At 36.6% G+C, this 23862-nt stretch overlaps 1 protein-coding gene and 1 long non-coding RNA gene across 4 annotated transcripts in view; one reads left to right on the forward strand and one right to left on the reverse strand.

The window, feature by feature from the left end:
* Positions 1–304: 304 nt before the first annotated feature.
* The window catches only part of st6gal2a (ST6 beta-galactosamide alpha-2,6-sialyltranferase 2a), a 49154-nt gene continuing 25596 nt past the window's right edge, over positions 305–23862 (forward strand). The window contains exon 1 of one of the 3 annotated variants that reach the window (XM_043248733.1): positions 305–530. The gene's annotated coding sequence lies outside the window, so the exon portion shown is untranslated. Of the gene's footprint in view, positions 531–10916; positions 10955–19366; positions 19444–23862 lie in introns of those variants that run through there. The other 2 variants (XM_043248736.1, XM_043248735.1) reach the window with 2 other exon arrangements.
* LOC122351577 lies at positions 11722–13410 on the reverse strand. The gene is made up of 2 exons (XR_006251776.1): positions 12705–13410; positions 11722–11907 (listed from the first exon to the last, which is right to left on the reverse strand). It is a non-coding gene; the product is annotated as an uncharacterized LOC122351577 (long non-coding RNA).

The raw sequence follows: 23862 nt of genomic DNA on the forward strand, positions 1-23862 counted from the left end.
TATATATATATATATATATATATATATATATACTATATATATATTAGCTAAAAAAAAAAAAAAAAAACAGACACGTGGTTCCTAGCGTAAACGCTTTCTCGCAAATATATTTGAAAATAGTAAAAGACCAGCGCTACTGATCAAAGCAAAACACGCTACTGTCCATGGCATCTCTAAAGCTCTTCTTCACGTTTATGCAATATTTGCTATCACCTTAAAACCTAACTAATCCAATAGAGCTGCTGAGATGGTTAGAGCGCCGCTATCTGTCAATCAAGCGTTCTGTTTAAAGAAGCAGCTCCGACGCTCCGCCCCCTCCACGAAACTCATCTGATAAAACACAACGAGAGCTGGAGAAATCAAAGACACCGACTGCACGGTCCTCCGTTACCGCTGGAGCAGCAGCACCAATCCCGCAGCACGCCTCCAGCTCTGTCTTTATCAAAGCGCGCAAACAGCAGCGGCTGGAAAGGATCGAGAGGAATATATTACCCTCTTAACAGAACAATGAACGCGGGCTGATTTCTCAGGTAAGCCGCGCGCGCGCGCCCCGCTCCGTTATATCAGCAGTGATTTGTGAACGCAAGATGTAATGACTCCGAAACCACAGCGATAAATGACAGGCACGTTATTAGGATCTGTTTATTTTCCCGCATGGTTGGTTTTTTTTGTTGTTGTTGCGCTACATCCATCCTCGCCGTCATTTACTCCACGTTGCTCCTGTCGTCTCCGTGGACACAATGCAAGAAAGAGACGCGATACGAGATTGTTTGAGCCCGTGATCCAGCTGTGCCGTTTTTGCGGCGATGGCTGCACAACATCTGTGCGCTTTTGCTTGTAAACCTTGTGTTTGCGTTCAAAACGCACGCAGTGTTGAGTTCGGCGTGCTTCATATTCATAACCCCCTTCCTTCGGCGTTCGCTGGCGCTTCGTTTGCAATGCATGCTGAAGTTCAATTAAATACCTCACGGCAGCCCTCAAGTGCAGTCTGATGCTATCTATCCACATGATATGCAAACCCTCTTTATCTGCCAGGTGAGCAGACTGGGGAGAACGTGCTGGTTGGCTGCTAGGGGTGAAAGTTTTAAATGGATAAAGCTCACTTCCAGATTTCAGAAGATACACAGATGCATGCTTTCCTAGGATGACCATAAATGGAGACCTAACTGAATAGAAATGGCTATATAATATTATTTGTACAATATTAATTATATATTTTCAGTTGTGTCATCTTAATATTTAAATAATAATTAAAATACACACACACAATATATATATATATATATATATATATATATATATATATATATATATATATATATATATATATATATATATATATACACTAATTGAGAGATATATATATACACATACACTAATTGAGATATATATATATATATATATATATATATATATATATATATATATATATATATATATATATATATATATATATATATATATATATATATATATATATATTATACAGCTGCACAAACCATACAGAATATTTTTTTTATATATATAATATTCTGTATGGTTTGTGCAGCTGTTGGCGCATCGGTGATGTGTTCTGTGCTTAATCCCTGGTGATGGAAAAATGTATTGTTGTTATTAATAAATGATTCTATCTAGTTACACCAGAAACTGTAGAAGACTATGGAAGGTTTATGCAATTATAGGTGTCTGGGTTTGTGTGTGCATCTGGCTTAGTGGCTGAATCTAGGCGATTTTCCAGCGTGACAAGAACAACCAGCAGTGTGACAGACTCGATTCAGATGAAGTCACAAGAACAATGGGACATTTTCTGGAGTAGGAAAAAAATGTCTATAATGGGAAATGGTGTCTATATACTATGGATGTGTTTTAAATGAGATGTAGCAGAACAACAAGACGAGATACAAAGCCTACATTGTGCTGAAAGCGCAACCACGTGTGCACACTGCAGACCAATGACACTAAATAAGTTAATGCGTTTAAAATCAAATTAATCCCTTGACTATTGACATATACAGCTATTTAATTCCAGACGTTCGTACTGGATGCGGTATTTGTTAGTGCTTTGTGTGCAAGGGGATGTCTGCATCCTCAAAACAATGCACTTCCTTTAACGCAGATCATGGGTCTTGAGATTTCCCGATTCCAAGGTAGCTCTCAGAGGAGAGACATCTGAATACGAAAACACTGGATGCTGTTGGATTAGGGGTGTCATTTCCAAATCAAAGTGATCATCCTTATCCCCTTGCCAGTGGGGACTTCTGTGAGCAGAGCGTGTCTTTATTTCGTTATTTGGGGAGCGACGTAATGTCACCGTTATCTTCAGCTGGGATGTTCCCGTGATAACAAATGCAGCACGGTTTGCGTGAAAATGACCATGAACCCTCCGATACATGATACGTGAATCGTTACACCCCTATGTAGGATTGCCGTTGGAGTTAATTTTTCAAATGAAACCGGACTCATATAGGCTGTATTGTCCACTATAGGTCAGATAAAAGTGTCAGACATGCGGCTTATTGACCGTCACTGTATCTTGCAGTTCCTGATCAATGATCTTGTGGGATTTTATGTTGTATTGATTAAGCGGGGTCAATGGAACATCAGGGCCTTTTGGACCACGGGAACTGTTTCCTAGTAGCCAAAACTAATTGTTGAGCTACCCACATTTTGTCACATTTGCACCACAGAAACTAGGAGTGGTTTTAGTTCTAGGAACTCCGTTTGGAGGAACCAAATTAGCTACTACTTCAGAGAAGGGATTTAAAAAGTTCTAGGAACTATCAGTGGCGTGACTATATGTTGATTAGCCAAAGCACCGGCTACGCTGCATTTTCAAAACGCCGTTTCAAAAAAATATTTCTTCCACGAACGTGGAAAAACGTGATAACGGCATTTACCGTTGTCTGCAGTGTTGTGTTCTTTGCTCGGCTGTAACGATACGTAACATTCCTTTCCCATTATCATGAAAAACATGACGCACAGCAACACCAACTGTGATCACTTTTGATATTTGTTAATGCCGTGCAAAGAGCCGTCACTGTCAGCGGCTTGAGTGTTCCACCTGCCGGGGCGAATACAACCAGAAAAACAGCCCTGCAGAAGAAATGTTTTCTAGGAATTTCCCTGACCCTGACATGTTCCTAGAACTATGTTCCTAGAACTATACGTGCGAAAGCACCTTTTGTTGTCGTCTTTTCTTTGTTGTTCTTTCTATTAAAGAGTTCTCGGGAAAAGGGTTTTTCCTGCTCATCTTTAAATAAATGCAAATTTCACATTTTAAATGATCTTCCTAGATTATCCTTTTTTCAGATATTTCAGTTCCAACAAAAACGTCGGTAACGTATTATTGGTGACAGTTTCATCACATGGACTAAAATGGATTGTAATATTATTGTGATAAATGAAAATAAGCTTATTTTTTTTTATTATTTCTTGTCTGGAAATGGCTATAAAGATTTAGTTTTGCATGTTGAATGAGACGACGTCACATGGCGGACTTGCATTTTTTTCTTTTCTTCTTTGAAGCAGTGGAGCGGTCTTTGTTGTGTGGGTGTTTTTCACAATTGAAAAAAAGAGAACAGCGGAGCAGCAATCAGGTTGAGGTAATTAGAAAAGGCAGCAGGGTGAAGAACTTAAGCATAGCTGATTTGCAGATTTAATCAGTCATAAGTCATTACATCCCGACGTACACAAAGAATATCAGGCAAATGTAATTACCACGCAACATCCTCTGTAACCCTAACCTGCCAAACAATAAAATCACTTAACTAGTACAAGGTCATTTCACAAGGACAGCGCAAAGCTCAGAGCCGGAACAGACGGTGTAATGGGTGTTATTACACACTGGCCAAAATCTCAGTTCTTCTGTGTTAAGGACCAAAGGTTTCGTTGGCTGTTTGAGCACAATTTGTCCTGCCATTTAGTGGTGCAGCTACCCGTTTGTCGAGGCCTACGATGCTAGTGTTTAGCACGCTCTGATGTCTACTGAGGGCGGTTTTGCATTGCCACCCGCTGGGTGTTTGAAGGCAACGGTTCACTCAAAAAAAGAAATCGACGTCTATCCGAAGCCATAAGTCGCTTGTTAGCCCTGGAACACCGATAAAGATATTTTTGTTCACCCGTTGAAAATCCTCACAAGCGAAACACGAATGGATCAAAAAGTACGAAATGACGTCGTCAAAGGAATCCATATTTATTGGTTGCATGCGCTTTAAGCGAAGAAACGGCGATCTATTTTGTTTCGGGTAAAATAAAAAAAAAGTCTTAATTTGTATTTTAAAAAAAGGAATGAAAGTCGTATATCTTTGGAACGACGTGACCGTAAGTGATTGTTGTTTGGAAGTTGGCAAGCTGTTGAAATGAAGACGTCTGAGATTTGTGTTTTGTCAGCCTTATGCCATTTTGTCTTAATAAAAGAGCGCTTAAAGTACCGCAAACGGTCATACCGGCGTCTTATATTTTGCCAACAAATTTCTCAAACACAGCTACGTTCTGCTTTGTTTTTGTCTCTGAAATATTCAGCGCTTATTAATTCTTCATGAAGAAGAAACCAAAGTCAAAACATTATTTTCCCTAGTTTCTTCGGTGTTGTGTGCAGAAGAGAAAGCTGCGATTTAATTACAAACCTCCACGTTGTTGTAAAGTAAGCTACAGGCGTCTAACCGGGGGAAGAAGATGCACATGAACCAAGTTAAATGATAATGCGCATTTAAATATGTATATATGAATATTGTCAATTGTTATGGTTGGAATTGTGCCTTTTGGTTATTTGTAGGCTTTGTAGGACATGCCTGTTTAAAAAGGTTTTTGATATCTCTGTGTATTCCTTCTGGTGTCCCTGCTTCAGCTCTCTCTGTATGGTACTGTACTGATTTCGTTGCCTGTTTTATGTAATGTGGCAGCCACATTTGTCAACATGCTCTTATGTCTTCTGATAAATGGAGTGTCAATGTTTGTCTATTGAGTTTGAGTCTGGCTGCTCAGTTGATGAAAATTGAGTTTTATGCTCAACGGTGCCCAGATCCGTACAATGGTGTGTTCGCTGTAGTCTTTGGGTTTATTTACACTCGTTTCCGTTCTCTTGAGTCTTTTCGTCTGGGCCAAAAGAAAGCTAATGATAAATTTGACCCTGGCTTACTTGGCACTGACACTGTATTTTTGTTTAGCACCGAACTTAAAGATTCAAAAGAAAAGGTATAGGGATGGATAAAGATTTCTTCATTTTACTCTGTTGTTGTTTTTATGAAATTATATGGATTCTTAAATACCAAGAATCGATTAGTCTAGTTAGTCTAGGCTTTGTGCTGTTGTTTATTAGAAATCTAAAGCTTTATTTCTTATCAAAAGTATGTTTATTTTAACACATTATTAAAGCATTAACGTGTATTGACAGATCTCTGTAGCACTTTGGTTAAAGACGAATTTGAACTGATTATTTCCTTCTCTTGAATACTGGTTTCAGCTTGAAATAACATGAATAAACATCATAATTTTTACTGTTCTTCGATTGTTTTCTTTTTTTAAATAATTTTTTAATTGAATAAATCTAGCCAGCATTTACATGTGTATATTTCGAAAACATGAATATAATTAAATTATTATTATAAAAACATCACTGAGTGAAATGTAACCAATTGCATACAGATCAGAAGAGTTTTTTTTTTTTTTTTCCCTTGAGTAAAATTGGCATGTACTGTATCTGATATATATCCCAAATAATCAGTATCGAATCAGATGTCACACGGTTGTGGCTCAAATGAAATCATTGCAATTGTCTAAACCCAGCCCAGAGGCATAAGAATCCAGTCAAAACCTGTTTTGAATTACGCATCGTTTTGCTAACTTGCCAAAAACAGTGCTGCGTTTTAGGCTAAATGCATTTGTTGTCTGTGTACATAACATGGTATTTTTACCAGGAGATAACTCACAAAGAGTCCTTTTTTTTTGTTGGTTGAGCAATGGTTTTGGAAAAAAATATATTTGCAGTTACCTTTCATGTTGCTAATGGTGCATAAATTACATGCTACGCCTTTTTAAAGTAATGAAATGCCACAAATGTATAATATTGACCTTCATGCCTTTTTTCACACCATATCTTCACATGTTTGCCGCCCTGACTGTATAAAACCTATATAAAGTCTTGTTAACAGAAATGCAGTAGAAATGGTTGAATTGGTCACTCCTTACCTCATGAAATGCCCGTGCTTAGGGCATTTCATCCAGTCTGGCTTACAGTATGCTAATTATAGTCCCAATGGAGCACCCGGAGGTTAAATGTACTGCACAGTGGCACAAAAGAACAGGTTAGATCTTGATCACCGTAAGTCTTGAGTTCCTGGGTCACCATTGCTTGGGATTAGACTTGAGCTTCTGCTTTAACCTTCAAGCTACGGCCCGTGGTTTGCCGTATATGACGCACAGAGAACAATGAGCTGTAAGTACACAAATCTGAACTTTTGATTCCTTTGTAGTCTGCTTGCAGCTGGTAAAGCATTATGTTCATACGAACATGCCTCGACAATTTCAGGAGCCGAGCACATCTAAAAGCAGAGAACTGAAATGAAAAGCTCCCGCTGTTGTAAACACTGGAAAGAGACTTCTAAGGACTCAAAACAGAAAAGAATCATTGCATGTTAACAATGTTATCTTTCCCTTCTCTAAGGTTGCGCGCTATAGTTTTATTAGAGTCTGATTGAACCATTGACTGTCTCATTCAAGTCCCACACTTTGAGGAAATATGATCAAGGGGTGACTGTTTGAGCTCAACGCTGAGCTGTTTTGTGGCACTGAGTCATAGTCTTTTTGGTCTTAATGCAAGAAACGTGATTGTCTGTCATTTCCAGACTTTGACATCTCCATCTGTTCTTTGAGATTATCTCTATTGTACGTCAGTATTAATTTTGAACACTGTTTGCAGAATTTTTTTTTTCCGTAGCCAAGCATATCACTTTTGGCACGAGTACAAAAATGTTTTTTAGACAAACTTTGGTCATATTTAAATTTAACTGTGAATTGACTTTTTTAAATTTTAGTGCATAAAAAGCGAAACGCGTGGGAGTGGAAAAACCTGTCAAACTTCACCACCAAACTGAAAACTTGAACTGAAAAATGCATAAACATTTATTAATTCAAACATGCACCAAACAAATGAAAGATTTATTCATATAAATAAAATATAGCGTCTTTTGAAAACCTGAGCTCCTCGTAGCATTTGACGGAGTGTGCTGAAGTGTCATCATCTGTTTAGAAGTTACTCCGTTATGAATTCTTCGGGTTATGCCGTTATTAATGTTTCAAAAGCAAATCTTTAATGGCATTATGTAAGCGTCTTAACTGAAGTGTTTAATTATCAACGTGATGTGTTTTCATGTTGTCTTTGTCATTCGCAGGCTTGCATTTTCTTTAAAGATACCAAAGACTGCATGGAAAAGATGGATCGTAGTCTAAGATTTCACTGACTGTTGAAGTTTTACAATTACTCATACTTGCTGTGATTTAATTACGTTAGTGTAATCGTTTGAATTGTTCCATCCAAAGCGCACGAAATGCTTAGTGATCATCCTAATGTTAGAACATTGTGTGACTTTAGCAGTTTTTTTTAAATGCGGCACTCCTAAAATATTACAAACCACAATTAAAGTGCATGAAGTTCCTTTTTAGATTAGTATATTGAGAGAGAGCCCTGATTATATTACGGTAATATTCGCAGTGTGAGTGGAAAGTGGGTCAAAACAAGTCATTATTCTGAACGCATTTAAATGTTTTACTTAACGTTAATACTCTTGTGCAATAGGATGCTTGTTTCTAAAGCTTTAAAGAAGAAATTTTTAATTTATCGATTGATCTATTTGAATTTCTCCTCGCCGAAGTACTGGTGCTTTTGACATGCCTACAAATTTGACTTGGGTCGGTTCAGTTCATATTTCCTTGTTTCGGTGTCTGCCGGAGCGTGAAGCCACCGAGCCGTCCATTACTGTGACTGAGGGATGGATGGCTCGCACACAGGCCTGTGTATCGCTGCTTTACACCGCTCTCTGTGGTGCCGTCTAATGGGCTGTCAGGTGTCAGGGGCAGCCGCTGCATAACACCAGCCAGACTCTGGCCCAGGGGAGACAGGAGTGTAATTTCAGATGACAGGCAAACGTTGAAGGTTCTGGGCCAGACCTCTCAGCGCCAAGAGGGTAAATTTATCTGGGGTGGGCTTTGGACCTCAGTGAAATTGAATGAACTTCAATTAGAAGTACACAAAGCAAGTGTAATTGAGTCTAAGGGAAAGCTTGTAAACCCCTGAGCTGGGTGTGAGCTGGTTGCTGCGGTGGCGTGTTCTGGTAATTGCTAATTCTGCAATGTCAAAAATACTACGCGCAGATGACTTGCCTTGCAAACATAGCAGGTCTGCGATCAAAGATACAACGCCTGCACTGCTCATAGACTGTAGTGGTTATAAAGGGTCTGATTCTGTACATCTGGGTCAAAAGAACACAGTATAATTTCAGCATAGCAAACTGGCTGAGCTCAGCTTGGTTTTTTTTTTTTTTAGTAGTCCTTTTATTTGATTTATTTTAATAAATGCATTCGTAAATGGATCAAAGATAAGATGTTCCATTTTTGGTGTCTGCATACTAATAGTAAGTAAGATAGTTGTTAACTTAAGGTATGGGGTAGGATTAGGGATGCAGAATAATGTCATATAGAATAAAGCATTAATATATGCCAAGTTACTACTAATAAATGGCTAATATACACGTAATACGCATGCTAATAAGCAACTACTAAGGGACCCTAAAATAAAGCATTACCAAGTTATTTTTCTAATTATACCTGACAAGATTTGCATGTGAACCCTTTTTCAATTCGTGACCTGCGTGCGTACAGACATGCATATATAATAAAACAGTACTTTATTTTTAACATAATACATCAGATACAGAGTTTTATATATATTATAGCTGCCATAGTAGTTAGATTTATGAATCGGGTTAAGGGTTTCAGAATATGGTTGTAGAATAATGCATTAATATGTGCTAAAGAGGTATAAATAAACAGTTAATATGTTAGTAGTATGCGCACTAATGAGCAAGTAGTTAATGATGAATAGTGTTCCCTAAGCTGAAGTTACAAAATGTTTTAAGATTGTAGATTTTTTCCCCCTTTTATTACAGCAGTGTGAAGCCCCTGTTTCCATTTCTAAACTACTTTTCTGTCAGGACTGTCAAATTGATTGACACTTGGAATACAGTTTGGTTTGGCGGGATTGTTCTGTTCTGTGCAATAAAAAAAAACCCTCTGCTGAATAATACTGAATAGAGCTTTTATAGGAATGCCTTGATAGCTGTTGCATTAATAGATAGATATGTATTCATGTATTAGATCTCAGAGAATGCACATGCTCTTAAAACGGATATGCACCATCAATCATGATTTTTGCATGTTTACCGTAAGTTTGTAGGAGTGGGGTGAGGTGTGATTATTCATATGAATTACGTCTTGTAAAATATATGTACAAGCTACCATGAGATTGGTGTAAAAAGAAAAAAAAAACCCATGCATTTTGATAATGACAGACATACGTCATTTCATGATGACAGACGCAACACGAGACTGTCATTATTTTTAAAACGTAAACATAGGCGGTAATAAGGTGCCTGCCCGCATGACCTATAGGGCGTTTTTTTTTGTTAAAGGACAGGCTCACTTCTTGCTCACTGCACAAAGTTCCTAAAACTAAAGCATTGCAGACATAATTAGCATTTTTGCCTTAATGAGAGGTCTGCTGACATTCAAAAGTTCAGCAGTCGAGTACACTAGTACTAGTACATAGCACAAGGTTCATTTACATCACGGCACAGGTATTTTATGTTTTTATTTTTTGGTTGGATTCAAGCATTTTATTTTTGTCCTCGTGGATCAAATTATTTCAGGTCTACGCCACCCTTTTATATCGATCGAAATCAGATTGAGCTCCGCTGAATGGATTGAGATGTTTACATGACATTTTCAGTCCGACTGAAGCATCAACCCGGTTATGAACAAGCATTTGGGTGCGCGTAAACACAAAATTGTTATTCAAACGGACAACCACAATACAGCACAGAGGAATCCATTGCAAAATAGCTTGAGACATTTGCGCAATACCTCTGCGTGTCATTGGGCCCAGGAGCTATCGGATCAGTCGGTGGGCAGCTTGCTCTGAAGGTGTGGTTAATGGGGTCAGACGTGTCTGTTTGTGAACGCACAAGCTCATATGCCTGGCTGTTCACACGCATGCACCTGCAAAAGAAAAGATGGTTTGGTAAAGCATTTTTCAAAGCATCTGTTGTGACGGATTTTTTTTTTTTTTCTTGCACAAGATTCACTTTCTTGTGCCGTTTGATACACAGCAACACTTTTAACCTGTTAAAACCAAGAAAACCGTTTTATGAAAAATGTTTTCTTATTATTTTTCATGTCTTTTGCACTTGTTTAGAGCATTAAAAATGTTATGCTATGTCCAAGGACATTGGGACTAAAAAAAAAAATGAAAAGACATGCATGGGCAAAGCAGTACATTTTAAAATCAAATTACAGTTTTTAAGATTTGTTTTGTTTACCAGACTTTGTATAAAGGTGATTCTCAACTATGTTATAACAGAATTATTCGATATGCAATTTTTTATAAACTAAATCTAATTTGCATCTTAACGTGTTTTTCGGCCAACATATCATAAAGTGTAATAATGGGATAAATAATTGATTTTCATAATAATATATAATATTTCATAGAACACTGAAATATAATTTGTTTCCCTATTCATTTGTGTTCTGCCAAATTGCATAATAAGCATGCTTTTAGTCCCGTGGCCCTTATGTGAGGATATGTATGAAATCAACTTCCTGTTTCGTAACAGAAAGTCATATTTTCATTTGAAACCCTACTATGTGTTCCTGAGAGGTGGATTTACGACACCGTTTAAAGGTTAGACTAATTTAATTACAAAATATTATCATATTTTTTCACTAAATTAATTTCAGACATTTTTGAGCATTTAATGTCCTCACATGAGGACGCAGGGAGGATAACGCTGCTAAATAAAAAGACAATTTTTAGTGGTAAAATAGCAGAAAAATTACACTCGATGTAAAGTGTTACACTTGCAATTGTTGCTAAAGAGTTGAAACCCCATAATGTAAAATTGTAAGCGTTAATAACACGAACACGACAGTCGAACGCACCTGGGTTTAAAGAGGAAAAAACTAAGGAGAAGCAGTACAGCTGAATTAAAGAACCTGTGAGAAACCACCACTGTATGTCTGATGTTTAATGTTTGCGTCATTGTGACAGACTAAAAGCTGCTGTTCAATGTTTTCGCCGGAACGTTTATTATTAATAGCCCACTGGTTTTATACCGTCAGAAGTCAGAAAGTGCTTTATTACCACGTATGTTTACACAAACAAGGATTTTGGCTTGGTGACGGGAGCTTCCAGTGAAGAGGAAAGTGCAAAATATGCAGCAAACCTAGAAACTGCACGGTAGAAATGGGAAAATTAAATAATGAATATTTAAATCAATAACTCGGTCAAATGTTCTGGGTGATTTAAATTTTTTTTTTGCTAGATCGCCCAGCCCTATGCTATTGCGTGGTGTTAATGTACAGGATGTTAGAAAGGAGCAGGTACGGCCGTGTGGTCAAGGACTTCTTTTTGTCTGAGCCTGCAGATCAAAAACAAAATTGGCAATTAAGGTTAGCTCTCCAATTGATTTTATTCATATTAGTCTTTCATATACAACACACTGGGCTATATTTTTAGGCAGACAATAGATGGTGACAGAATTAGTTTTTTAGCCGGATAGGAGGACATTTTTCCTGGTCCCATTCTGCCTTGTTGTGATGGTCGGAGAGCGATTGGTGCAGCATTGCTGTCCCATTCTAAATAACAGATAGGACAAATTCAGCAAAAAATGCATGAACACAGAATACAGATAATGAATGAATATAGAAAATATGATTCTGAAATATACTTCATCCTCCCATCCCCATTATTATTATTTTATATTATTAAATACATTTCCATTTAAATACATTTTAATCAGTAACAGGAGCAATAAGTCATCTTAAAATGAACGTAGTATATTACAGGAGAATTAATTTGACTGTTAGTTGAATATTTATAATGTGAAAAGATAATACAGATAGATTCATGTGCATCTGTCTCCATGAAAACCTAACGTTGTGTATCTGGAAATATTTAGGACATGATTTAACCCAAAATAGCATGCCATGAACTGAGAGACTGGTTTGAAGACCTGCACGCTCTGCCCATGGGGACTAAAGGAAGTTGAAAGACTGAAAGATTTACAGTTTAATATACTTTTAACTCGCTTTCATGATGCTTGCTACATAAACGTAACCATCATAATAAAAACTTGATGGTAGCTCGTTTGTTTCTCGATGCAGATATGACGGCGTAACAGACATGATATTCAGCGCCGAGAGCAAGCATCATGCAGTTCACACTTAAAGAACAACAAAGGTTTTAAATGTGCTCTAATTTCACAGTTTTCCATTAGATAGCATCAGTTAAAAGAGTGGTAAATGTTTAGCGTCACGCCAGCTCTGTCTGTAGAAAGACTGCTCAACATCGGATAAAAGAAGCTAAAAGTAAACGCACGACATTAATTGCAAGCACATTAACATTAAATGATAGAATGTATAACTATAATCACCTTATTTCAGGATAACTGCGTTCGAAACTTTCAACGTGTTAGAAACGTGCGTCTCTAACATTGCACCTCACAAAGTTAACATCGTAAACCTGACAAAAACACCCACAGTTAGTGTTTCTGAAGTATGCTGTGCAAAAAAGAGCAAAGCAATCCAACGTACAGTCTCTGTTGCACGAAGATAAAATGGCGTCGAGACTCAGTTAGGCACCAGTCCTTGAAGGGCAGAGATTATTTATTTTATTTATTTATTTATTTATTACACTTTCAGTGTAAAAGTGACATTAGATTAAAAAATTGCACCACATAACAACACCCAATACCGTTTAACTCTGCAAGTATTACTGTGTACTCGGTTCAATTGAAGCTGATATTTGTAATCAGGAAGGCTTCATTTATTGTACGTATGCCAAGCAAGCAGAAGATGTTGATACGGGAATGCTAATGGATTTTCCCAGGTTTTACAGTCCTCCCTGATTCCATTAGGCAGGAGCGTTACATGTTTCACCTTGATGAGTCTCGGGGAACTCGTCGTGTGTCGGCTGGATGACGGTCTGCGCTGTGCGAAGACCTTTTGTTCCTCATAGGAATCTATTGAGAAGCGATCGTCCCGCTGTTAGTGGAGGTAGAACGCTGGCTTTGAGATGCAGAGCTTGCAGTAATTTGTGAGAAACTACCGCTGGGAAGATCGCTTTGTGCTTTCTGGAAACTTTTCTTCAGCTCTGTATTTTTTGACACGCCTTTCATTTGACTTTTACCATTTTGTTTCTGGAAATACCCCTCTTATCCAGTTCCCTCGGTGTCACGGTTAGATATCATCATAACTCAGATGGTATTACAAACCACTGGGTTCTGTTTAAAAGCATTGTTAAATTCTGATTACATTCAGAATTTATTATTTATAATATAATACATTTTAATATAATATAATGGTTAATTCTTATTACTCACTAAATGCTCCTTTTAAGGAATTATGTTTTGTTTATTTTGTAATGTCAACTTTAATGTAAAATATATATATATATATATATATATATATATATATATATATATATATATATATATATATATATATATATATATATATATATATATATATATATATATATATATATCTCACACGAACTGATCAAGACTTGTTTTCCGTTTAGTTGCACTTAATGCCCTTTTAAAGATATTCACCATGGCAACCACGGTTAGTTCCAAAATACCATAATTACTTCATTATTCATGCTGCCACTTCATACAACATTTATTGTTATTGCTGTAAAGCCATAATTGATTATTAAAATGTGTCTGAACATTGCAGTCTGCAGCAGTGTACAGTATATGACCGTTTCAACATTGATAACAAGAAATGTTTCTGGAGCATCACATCAGCACTCAGTGCAGGGAAAATGCAGCTTTGTGATTTGAGCATGTCAGTTTGTTCTTAAAAAGACGTGTGTGATGTGATAAGTAACTCTGACAGCATGAGTTATCTAACCAGTAATCCGCTGTGTTCCGAAAGCAAGCACCTGACGTATTGTACTTCCTGTGTAAGGTTTGACTGTTTGCAGTCTGTGCTGGTGAAGGTGCGAGTCAAGTGCGACGTGCCATCACCTTCACCACGGTATGTTTGGTTTTCTCTCATGAAAGAGACCTATACAAAGTTTAACACGGGAAGTCTGGCTCTGTTATCAGATACTAATATGTTAATAAGTCGATTTCTGAAGGAGAGCTCTCTCTCTGTACGCCATCGCATGAATGCCGTGGACAAAAGAGCACATTCAGCACCAAACTGATTGCACCATCATGCATGAAAAGAGACAGGAAACGCTTTGTTCCATCCGTCATCGGTTGTACAATAGTTCCTTGCTTCAATATGTGAGCAATCCGTCCGATTTGCACATTTTTATCCTCGCGTATAATTCGCATCGTTTTCATTTGTAAAGTGTTCCTCTGATATCCCCGCTGCTTTTCCGCTCGGGCTATCTTGAAAATCCCTTATTGCCATGTCATTTTACCCCTGCTGTTTCGGGTCACGATTCAACCTTATCACGAACGGGATCAAATAAAAGATGCGCAATGAAAATGGGGAAAATTGTGAAATGCAGTACCTGCTCATTTGTTGCAAATGGCTGTCGTGGTGGTTGCATCACACGCTGTTCATGAGCAGCTGTGTGTGTGTGTGTGTGTGTTTTTTCTGTTCTGGTGGGGACTCACAGACTCATGGGCACTCGTGTCATGGTGGGGATCTAAATTGAGGTCCCCACAGGCAACGAAGCTAATAATTCACAAATGAAGTTTCCTGTAAGGGGTAGGTTTAGGTGTAGGGCAATAGTGTATATACGGTCTGTACAGTATAAAAACCATTACGCCTATGGGGAGTCCCCATAAGGGTAACTGGCCAGACTTGTGTGTGTGTGTGTGTGTGTAAATGATGCTGCGGACCGTGATGTGACTTTAGGCCTGCTGCTCAAAAATACAGAAAAACAGCAATATTGTAAAATATTACAATAACTGTTTTTTAATTTTCATATATTAAAACACTATTCGAAAATGGGCCAAATGTTGTTGTTGTTGTTGTTGTTGTTGTTGTTTATTATTGATTCTTAGAGAAAAATCAAAAGAATGAATAGTTTTCAGTTACGTGACTGCAGCACAAGCGTGTTTTTGTTCATCTGTTTTACAGTCGCAAATCAGCTTTAATCAGCTCTCAAAACAATAAAACAAAGGTATGTGATTTAACATTTTAAGCACCCGTGGCAATATTTCAATCATTTAAACGGTGCAACAAAAATGTTGTAGAAACATTTAAAGCACCATAATACTTTTTAATTATATTACTGTTTTACATATATCAAATTTGGTAATCTCTGTATTAATGATGCATAGTTTATATAGGAAAGCAGATGAGGCTGGAGTATGAATATGAACTGGAATATCGCATGCTTGCCTTTGCAAAAATATACATAATCAATAAGGTGTTTCACCTGAATTTCACCTTTTAATATCAGCGGGGGGCGTTCTCATAAAGATGTGGCATCATGTGAAAACTATCAATAGCTATTATTTAATACCTTTATAAATGTCTAAAATGAACACTTGATGAATGTATTAATTTTTTTCAAAACAATTTTAAGCTGATCTAATGAACAGTAGTCATTCAAATGCCTACAGTCTAGCATTGATTGATAAGATTGAGATAGAGATAGATATATATATATATATATATATATATATATATATATATATATATATATATATATATATATCTCAAAGAACTTTGGGCTCTCAGTGACGTTGATTGTGATTGGCTTGCATTGACTAAAGGAGGACAAAAAGACACATTTGAGACCCATTTGAGCTGCAGCAGTCAGTCAGTTTGTAACTACACAAGGGTGAGTAAATGATTATTTTTGGGTGAACTCTCCCTTTAGTCATACCAGGTGGTGGCTATAATAAGCCTCAATCTGCCCTGCATGTGTATTCGTGTTGAGTGTGTATTCATATTCTTCCTGGTTCATGCTAGTGGACTCTGGTGTATTTGTGGGTGGTAATTTGGGTGTTATTGCCAATAGTCATGTATGTGAGAATTGGCTTGTGTTCATCAGAACAGTTGGGAGACTGTCTGTCTCCTCCCGCTTGAATACCAGACGTCATCCTGTGCCCAGGTACACAGCGGCTTTCTCAACCGCACTCCTCGAGGTCAGAGTTCATCCCTGTTTCCTGTGGAACAGATGGAGCTCGGTATGAGTACAGGTGTGTGTGCTGACCCTGCGGTTCTTACATCTTCTCCTGAACGAGCTTTGCTCTCTGCTTGTTTGGTGCGCATTTCTCTTATTTCAGATTGCATTGTTATAAAACTTGGCTGTGGTTATTAACTGAAATGAAAAAATTTTGGACAATAGAGAGCCATTTTTATGGCTGATAGCCAGACTTTTTAAACACTAAAAATTTGTAATGTACAGTGTGAAAAATTGGTAACACTTAATTTTACGGTTACACCTACGAGTTGCCTATTAGCATGTATATTACTTGAAGAGTAGCCATTTAAAAGTGCTAATTAGGCACATATTAATGCCTTATTCTACATTTCTAATCCTACTTAATTCCTAAATTTAACAATTACCTGACAATTAAGCAGCAAATCAAGAATTTATTGAGGGGGAAAAGTCATAGTTAATAGTTAACAAGTGTTACCAAATCTAAAGTCTTACCGTAAAATGTACTAATTTGGGGTTTCGCCCAAAGAATACATTTAACAAATTCTATTTGTTTGTTTTAGACAGAACGATGGATGGATGAATGTGGATGTAGAGATGTTTAAATAAATGAACTATGGCTAAATTAATGCTAAAATGAAAAGACAAATTATAATATGTTAATGATACTGTATATCTTAATGATACAAATAACATTGATACAGTATCAGCCAATACCAGTTGTTTTAATGTCTAACATTGTTTTATTCTGTTGAGGAAATGATGGATTTGCAGGTGTATTGTGAAAACAAGCCTATACAGGAGACACTCTAGCTTTTTTTTTTTTTTTTTTTCTTTTGAGATCCCAGATAGTCCCAAGAGGGAAATATATATTTTTTTTCTTTTTCGCTGCTCTAACATGATCCAAAGCTGTTTGCTTTATTTTTTCTGAGATTGAAAGTTGCCATGTTTGTGCGTCACTCTGAGGAGAGCCCTTATGGAGGACTTGGTTTAAAACCAGGCAGGGAGCTTGCCATTTTTGTGTGTGTGTGTGTGTGTGTGTGTATGACTGACAGCCTGCAAGATGGCTGGAATGAGGGCCGAAACGGTCGCCTGCAGGGTGAGTGCAATACCTCGTGTTGAGCGCCAACTTGGCACACACACAGATACTAGCTCTGTTCCAAAACCTAGTGGACAGCTTACTGCCTAGATAGGTAGCTGCCTTCAAAGGCACTGCCTAAATGAAAGAAAACACCATAAGTGTTTGATCTGGAGCAGTGCATCAGGGCTCTTAAACTCTTGTCCTGGGGGGCCGGTGTCCTGTAGACTCTCTCTCTCTCTAAACTTTAATTAAACACACCTGTCTGTAATGTGAATGTAATTCTGAACACCGTGATTAGCTTGTTCAGGGGTGTGCCATTAAGATTCATGCTAGACTCAGCAAGAGACTGGAATTACTGAGCCCTGCTCTGCATAGACAGTGTTATGTATTCAATTCTATCCAGAATGGAAAGGAAATTACTAAACAATTAACAAACTGTCTATCATCTTGGATTTAATTTAATTAATATTTATTATTTATTTTATTTTGTTGTTGTTGTTGTTGTTGTTGTTTGTAGTTTGTAGTTGAATAAAAAATAATATATATATATATATATATATATATATATATATATATATATATATATATATATATATATATATATATATATATATATATATATATATATATATATATATATATATATATATATATATATATATATATACATATATATATATATATATATATATATATATATATATATATATATATACAAATATATATATATATATATATATATATACAAATATACATATATGTATGTGTATATGTATATATATATATATATATATATACAAATATACATATGTGTATGTATATATATATATATATATATATATATATATATGTATATATATATATATATATATATATATATATATATATATATATATATATATATATATATATATATATATATATATATATATATATATATATATATGTATGTATGTGTATATATATATATATATATTCATTTATTTATTTATTTTTTTTTTTTTTTTATTCTATCAAAAACACATTTTTTTTTTTCCATTTATAAATAGCTGGTATTAAATATGCAGTTTTGCTAAATACATTTAAATCAAGTTTTTACAGCTATTCGTTTTGAGACTTGCTAAAGATTACATTTAAAGTATTATTAGTGTTTTAAGTGAATGTTAAGATATGGAGAAGGTAAATGTCAATAAGAAAAATGTATATAGCCAATACAGCCTATAAATGTATATGTCTCTGTGTGTGTGTGTGTGTGTGTGCATATGTATAGGTGTATATATATATTTAAATTAATTTATTAATTTGTGTTTTTGTGAAATCTCAAATGTGGTTTTTGTGCCATGAGAACAAACATCACTGGTCTAATGAGCTAACAATGACAGAACATCTATTTTTAGGTGAAGTATCCCTTTAAGTTATTTTTATATATATTTTAACCCTCTACCTCCCGATGGCGTCTAGGATGCCTCACTAGGTTTTGGAGCGCGTGGAGTATGTTCAGATGTCAGGGTTCTAGTTTTACTGCCAACCTTTAGGTCGCACTGCTGTTTATGGGGATTAAAAGCAGCCCTTCCTGTTTAGGCTCCCGTTCAAGTTCAATATGAGGATCAGAAGCAGAGAGCCGAGCCAGACTTATTTAAATACGATGATTTAGTCCTGAACAAAAATAGGGCTGAAACCAGAGATCCCTCACTCTCAGACAGATAGAGGAGAAACGAGAGGGTGGAATGGGAGCGGATCGCTTCACAGCTGTCCATGTTCAGTTTTTAAAGCCCCTTTGACTCGCCTTCGTAGGGGTCCCGTCCTGCTCTCTTTTCCCAGGGCCTGTGAGGCTCTCTGGATCAGCTGTAGCAGAGGTTAGGAGCAATGTGCGTGTATAAGCCAATTTATTAGGAGGGACCACTCCACGGCAATAACACACCTGCAAGACGCACATCGAAAACCATTAACGGCGGTGAGTGGTGCTTTTTGTCTTCAAGTCGTTTTTTTTTTTTTTTCCTTCTCTTTTTATGGTGTTAAATTACGCATGAACATGAATCATGCCTCATTCGAGGGTTCTTGAGTGACACCGTGCAATTATGAGTCGCCTCTCATGTTCCACAGGGCCACGGGAAAGAGGGGAGCTTGCGGTGGGGAAATTCAATGGCAGCGTGATTGTGCTCCTCCTCGTCCTTTTATGCGTGGGTGATTACTCAAACAAAAGAAAAGACGAACTCTCATCTCGGCTCAAAAGAGCATTTGACCTAAAAATCATTCATTTTACTCGCCTGCATGACTTCCATGGAACGAGAAAGGAGATGTTTTGGAGAATGGTCCGGTCGCTTGCGAGCTCTGGTCCTCGTTTGCTTTCGTTGCATGAAAAGGCAACCACAACGACAGCAAAAAAAAAAAGCATGTGGGAGTAAATTACGGCAATTTTCGCTTTCTTTGATTAGGCATTGGTTTCTAAATCGATTCTCTTTTCACTGACATTGTCTTGTGCCTCACTTTCTTCCCCCCTCTCGTCCTTTTTTTTTCCGCTGAGGTATTGAATCGCTCAAGTGTTTGGCTCATTTTGACTCTGATTTGAAGGCGCTCATGTTTCCGTCATCATAAACTGCAGACGGATCAATACGGCGTATGAATTACAGCTCTCTAATGAAAGTGTTGCTCCTTTAGTGCCGCAACATTTCAAGCCAAGACCTCTGCATTGACGTCCTGCCCGAGTCATCGTTTCAATCGGAACAATAATTATCATCGGATTTTAATGACTAAATGACGATTCATTCGATTTTCATCTATCAAAACGCTTTTCGTCTTAAAGGAATAGTTCACCCAAAAATTTTCACTCTGTCATCATTTGCTCACCAGACTTTTGGGTCACCATTGACTTTAATAGTATGAAAAAACAATACTAATGGGAGTCAATGGTGACCCAAAACGGTTACAATCTTTCTTTGTGTTCGGCAGAACAAAGACCTACAGATTTGGGTCTATTCGAGGAGGAGTAAATGATGACAGAACGTTCGTTTTTGGGTGAACTATTCATTTGAAACGCATTTCAGAGCTGTTGGGGGTTCAAGGCGGTTATTAGATGTGTAGATATGTATGTAAATGTAAATTTTACTTTATTCAAAAACGGATTATTTAAATGTAAACTGTAGCCTAATTGGCCACAGCTACCGTGATCTGTCCTTTGGAAATTACACTGATTAAAACGATTGTTTATTTTTAATGTCATGTAAATATTTGTAAACCAATACCGCATCTGTGAAAATCTTACTTTTAATCTTACTTTTCTAGTTGGGTGTCTTTTTATAGATAATTAATGTTGATAAATAATTGATTTTTGTATGTGCCAAATCTCTCTCTGCACACTTGGATGTGATTGATAGTGCAGTTTATATGATGCAGCGTCTGGTTTTTACTGCGTTTAAGTGATCTGCTGTCGTTACGTCACATTTATGTCGACAAGCTGGCTTTTGACCCCGACTTGGCAAGGTTTATGGGAGATTTATCGTGTAAAGTTATGAATATTTCAAACTCCTACTGAAAAAAGAAAACATGGTGTAATTCCCTTCTGGATTCTCAGTGGTTTAGATTTTTTTTTTTTAAGGAGCAGATATGCTGAAAAATTTAAGATGCGCAAAGAAAAGGGGGAGCAATGTAAACATATTAAATTGTTGGGTTTTTTTGTGAAAGTATAGGAGGAAACGTTTATAAGCAAATTGATTTTAATTTCACCTTTTAGTATACGAACATACAATAGATTTTTACATTTTTTTTTATTTTAAGAAGTATGCAAACACTGAGACTTTTAATATATGTCTGCTGGCTGCTCTTTCAAACTAATAAAGGATTGAAGATGAAGTTAAATATTCACTCTAGCAAAAACATATCACATTAAAAACACCAAAATGTAAACCCAAATAATTAACATTAGAGCACAATAACATTGCTCGTCATAAACGCATTGGTTCCAACAGAAATGTTTCCTTTGAAACGTGCAGCTTTCAGATTTAATGAAGTAGTTTTTATTAACAGATGTAACAGATTTTTTTAATTAACTGATTTAATTCAAATGAAATTTTAGGAACCTCAACAGACCGTTTCACACTTTCTATTATTCTATCCCCAAAATTAAGACCTTTTAAACATTAAAATGTTTGTTATGCAGTAAGATGCCTGGAACGTCACACGATGACTAGTTTGTACCCTTGTTCCTGAATATTTTGTATCCGCAAATGCAAGAGAAATGCTCATTGCTCACACTGTGGAGCCCCAAGATCATACAAACGGATTCGAGAAAATAAACAAATAAAGAAATGGATAGAAACTGCGTTTTCAAAGTTTTTATGACGCACCTAAACTTTGCTTAAAAGTTTTGAAAGTGGCAAATGTTGCTTTGGGGATTCACAATATGTCAGTCAGCTGTATTTAATCAGCCATCTGTACGGTCACCCACCCACACGTTTTCATTATTCTACTCAACAATTTAAATTATGCGTCACTTTTCGAAACATGCGATTTTCTGGTTTTCAAAAATAAACGTTCTGTTGTTTTCATAAAGCCGTCTGCGAATATAAACGTCAATCACGCAATGAATGCTTTTGCTAATTCGGAAACATCAGTCTAGACTGATCATTTTTTGATGTTTTTATAAAGCATTTTCGTTGTCGTACAACCCAATTATTTCCCTATTATGCGTTTCGTGCTTGTGCGGGTAGACTTGCCTGCCTGTAAATAAGTATGCCATCTCATAAAGTGGTGCCGTCCAAATGAGATCCATTACATGGTAAATACGAGAGGCGTCTCTTAAAAGAGCACGGTCCAAATGAGATCCATTACATTTCATCTGGATGCTCATTTCTCAAGGTCGACATCCTTTTAAAACAATGCATCCAGGTATTGTTGTTATATAATCGGATTGCTCGTAGTCTCATACCTTCAGAGAGTGCTTTCTAATTACCTTATAAAAGCAAATAGGATGTTTACGCCCCTGGCAGCCCGTATCCTCCATCTCTGAAGCGGCCTGTGATGCGTGCCGGCTCGCACATTAGCTATTTAAATGGATGCTTCACAATCCTGTGACAAAATGGATGAAGAGCAATATCCTCCTGAACGTCCTCCGGCACGCAGCCTTTAAGCGTACGTGTGAAGAAATGATTCTTTATCTTACTTTTAAAGTGCATGACAGGGTCTGAATTAAAGGTGCTTAGCATTTGCGAATGCCTGCCAACAGCCCAGAAATTTATCTCTCCGTCAGATCTTATATTATTCTGTTAGATTGCCGTAGATTATTCCGTTAAACGTTTGGAGAGGCATCAGACCGAAATCTATGAATAATGGATGTGTGGGAATGGGGCTTGTTGCTATGGGAGGTGTGAATTCAACCAGAACTTTTACAAGCTGGCCTTTTCCCATCATTTCAAATGAGTGCTTTCACGCCACGCATTCGTGTCCGTCATTCCCATTTTCCTCTTCCATTTATGGTTTCAGTTTTGAGCCACTGGTGACCGTTTGTGTGCGCCCACGATCGGAGCGCCAACAAACAAGTCCTAACAATCCATTAGTGTGCCTGATTAAGGCATCTAAATAAAGACACTATTTTGGATCGTTTGATTTATCTGAAATTGTAGGGCCAGACAAAATACCAGACTAGACTACGTTTTTTGGCTCAGCAAAACACAAATGGTGATCATTTTAGTAAAAAGTATTTTGAAATATAAGGTTTCACGTTTCCACAGATTTAAGCAATTTTAATGCAAATGTATAGGTTTTGATCAGAATAAGTATTTCTTGCAGTAATTCAGCTTATCTGGTATAAATAGTATGCTATAGAATTACAAAATGTTACATTTTTATATTTGTTATAATTGGAAAATGGTCATTTGAATTGCATTTAAGAATGTATGGAACACGGCTTACCTGAAGATTATATAAATATTAGTTAGTGCTTTTAATTAGTGAAAAAATGTTATTTTTTTTATATATTTATTACTCCTTTAAACGTCTTTCACTGTCACTTTCTCATAATTTATATATATATTTATATATATATATATAAATATATATATATATATATATATATATATATATATATATATATATATATATATATATATATATATATATATATATATATATCATCCAATGTAGCGCCCAACAACAAATATTTGATCGTAATGAATATTTAGTTCAAAATTGTTGTCTTGCCACAGTGTTCGCGTTGCGCTCCGTCTGTTTGATGTGCATGAGTGCTTGCTCACTCTGTCGAGAAGCTTCTCTGTGACTTACTGAGCTGCAGCTATGTGTTTGGAAAAAAAACCCCAACTCTCCTTCCATTAAACGGCAAACACAATCTACCGTAGCACCTGACACGACAACCCACATG

Source organism: Puntigrus tetrazona, chromosome 9 (genome assembly GCF_018831695.1).
Source record: "Puntigrus tetrazona isolate hp1 chromosome 9, ASM1883169v1, whole genome shotgun sequence".
NCBI lineage: Eukaryota > Metazoa > Chordata > Actinopteri > Cypriniformes > Cyprinidae > Puntigrus > Puntigrus tetrazona.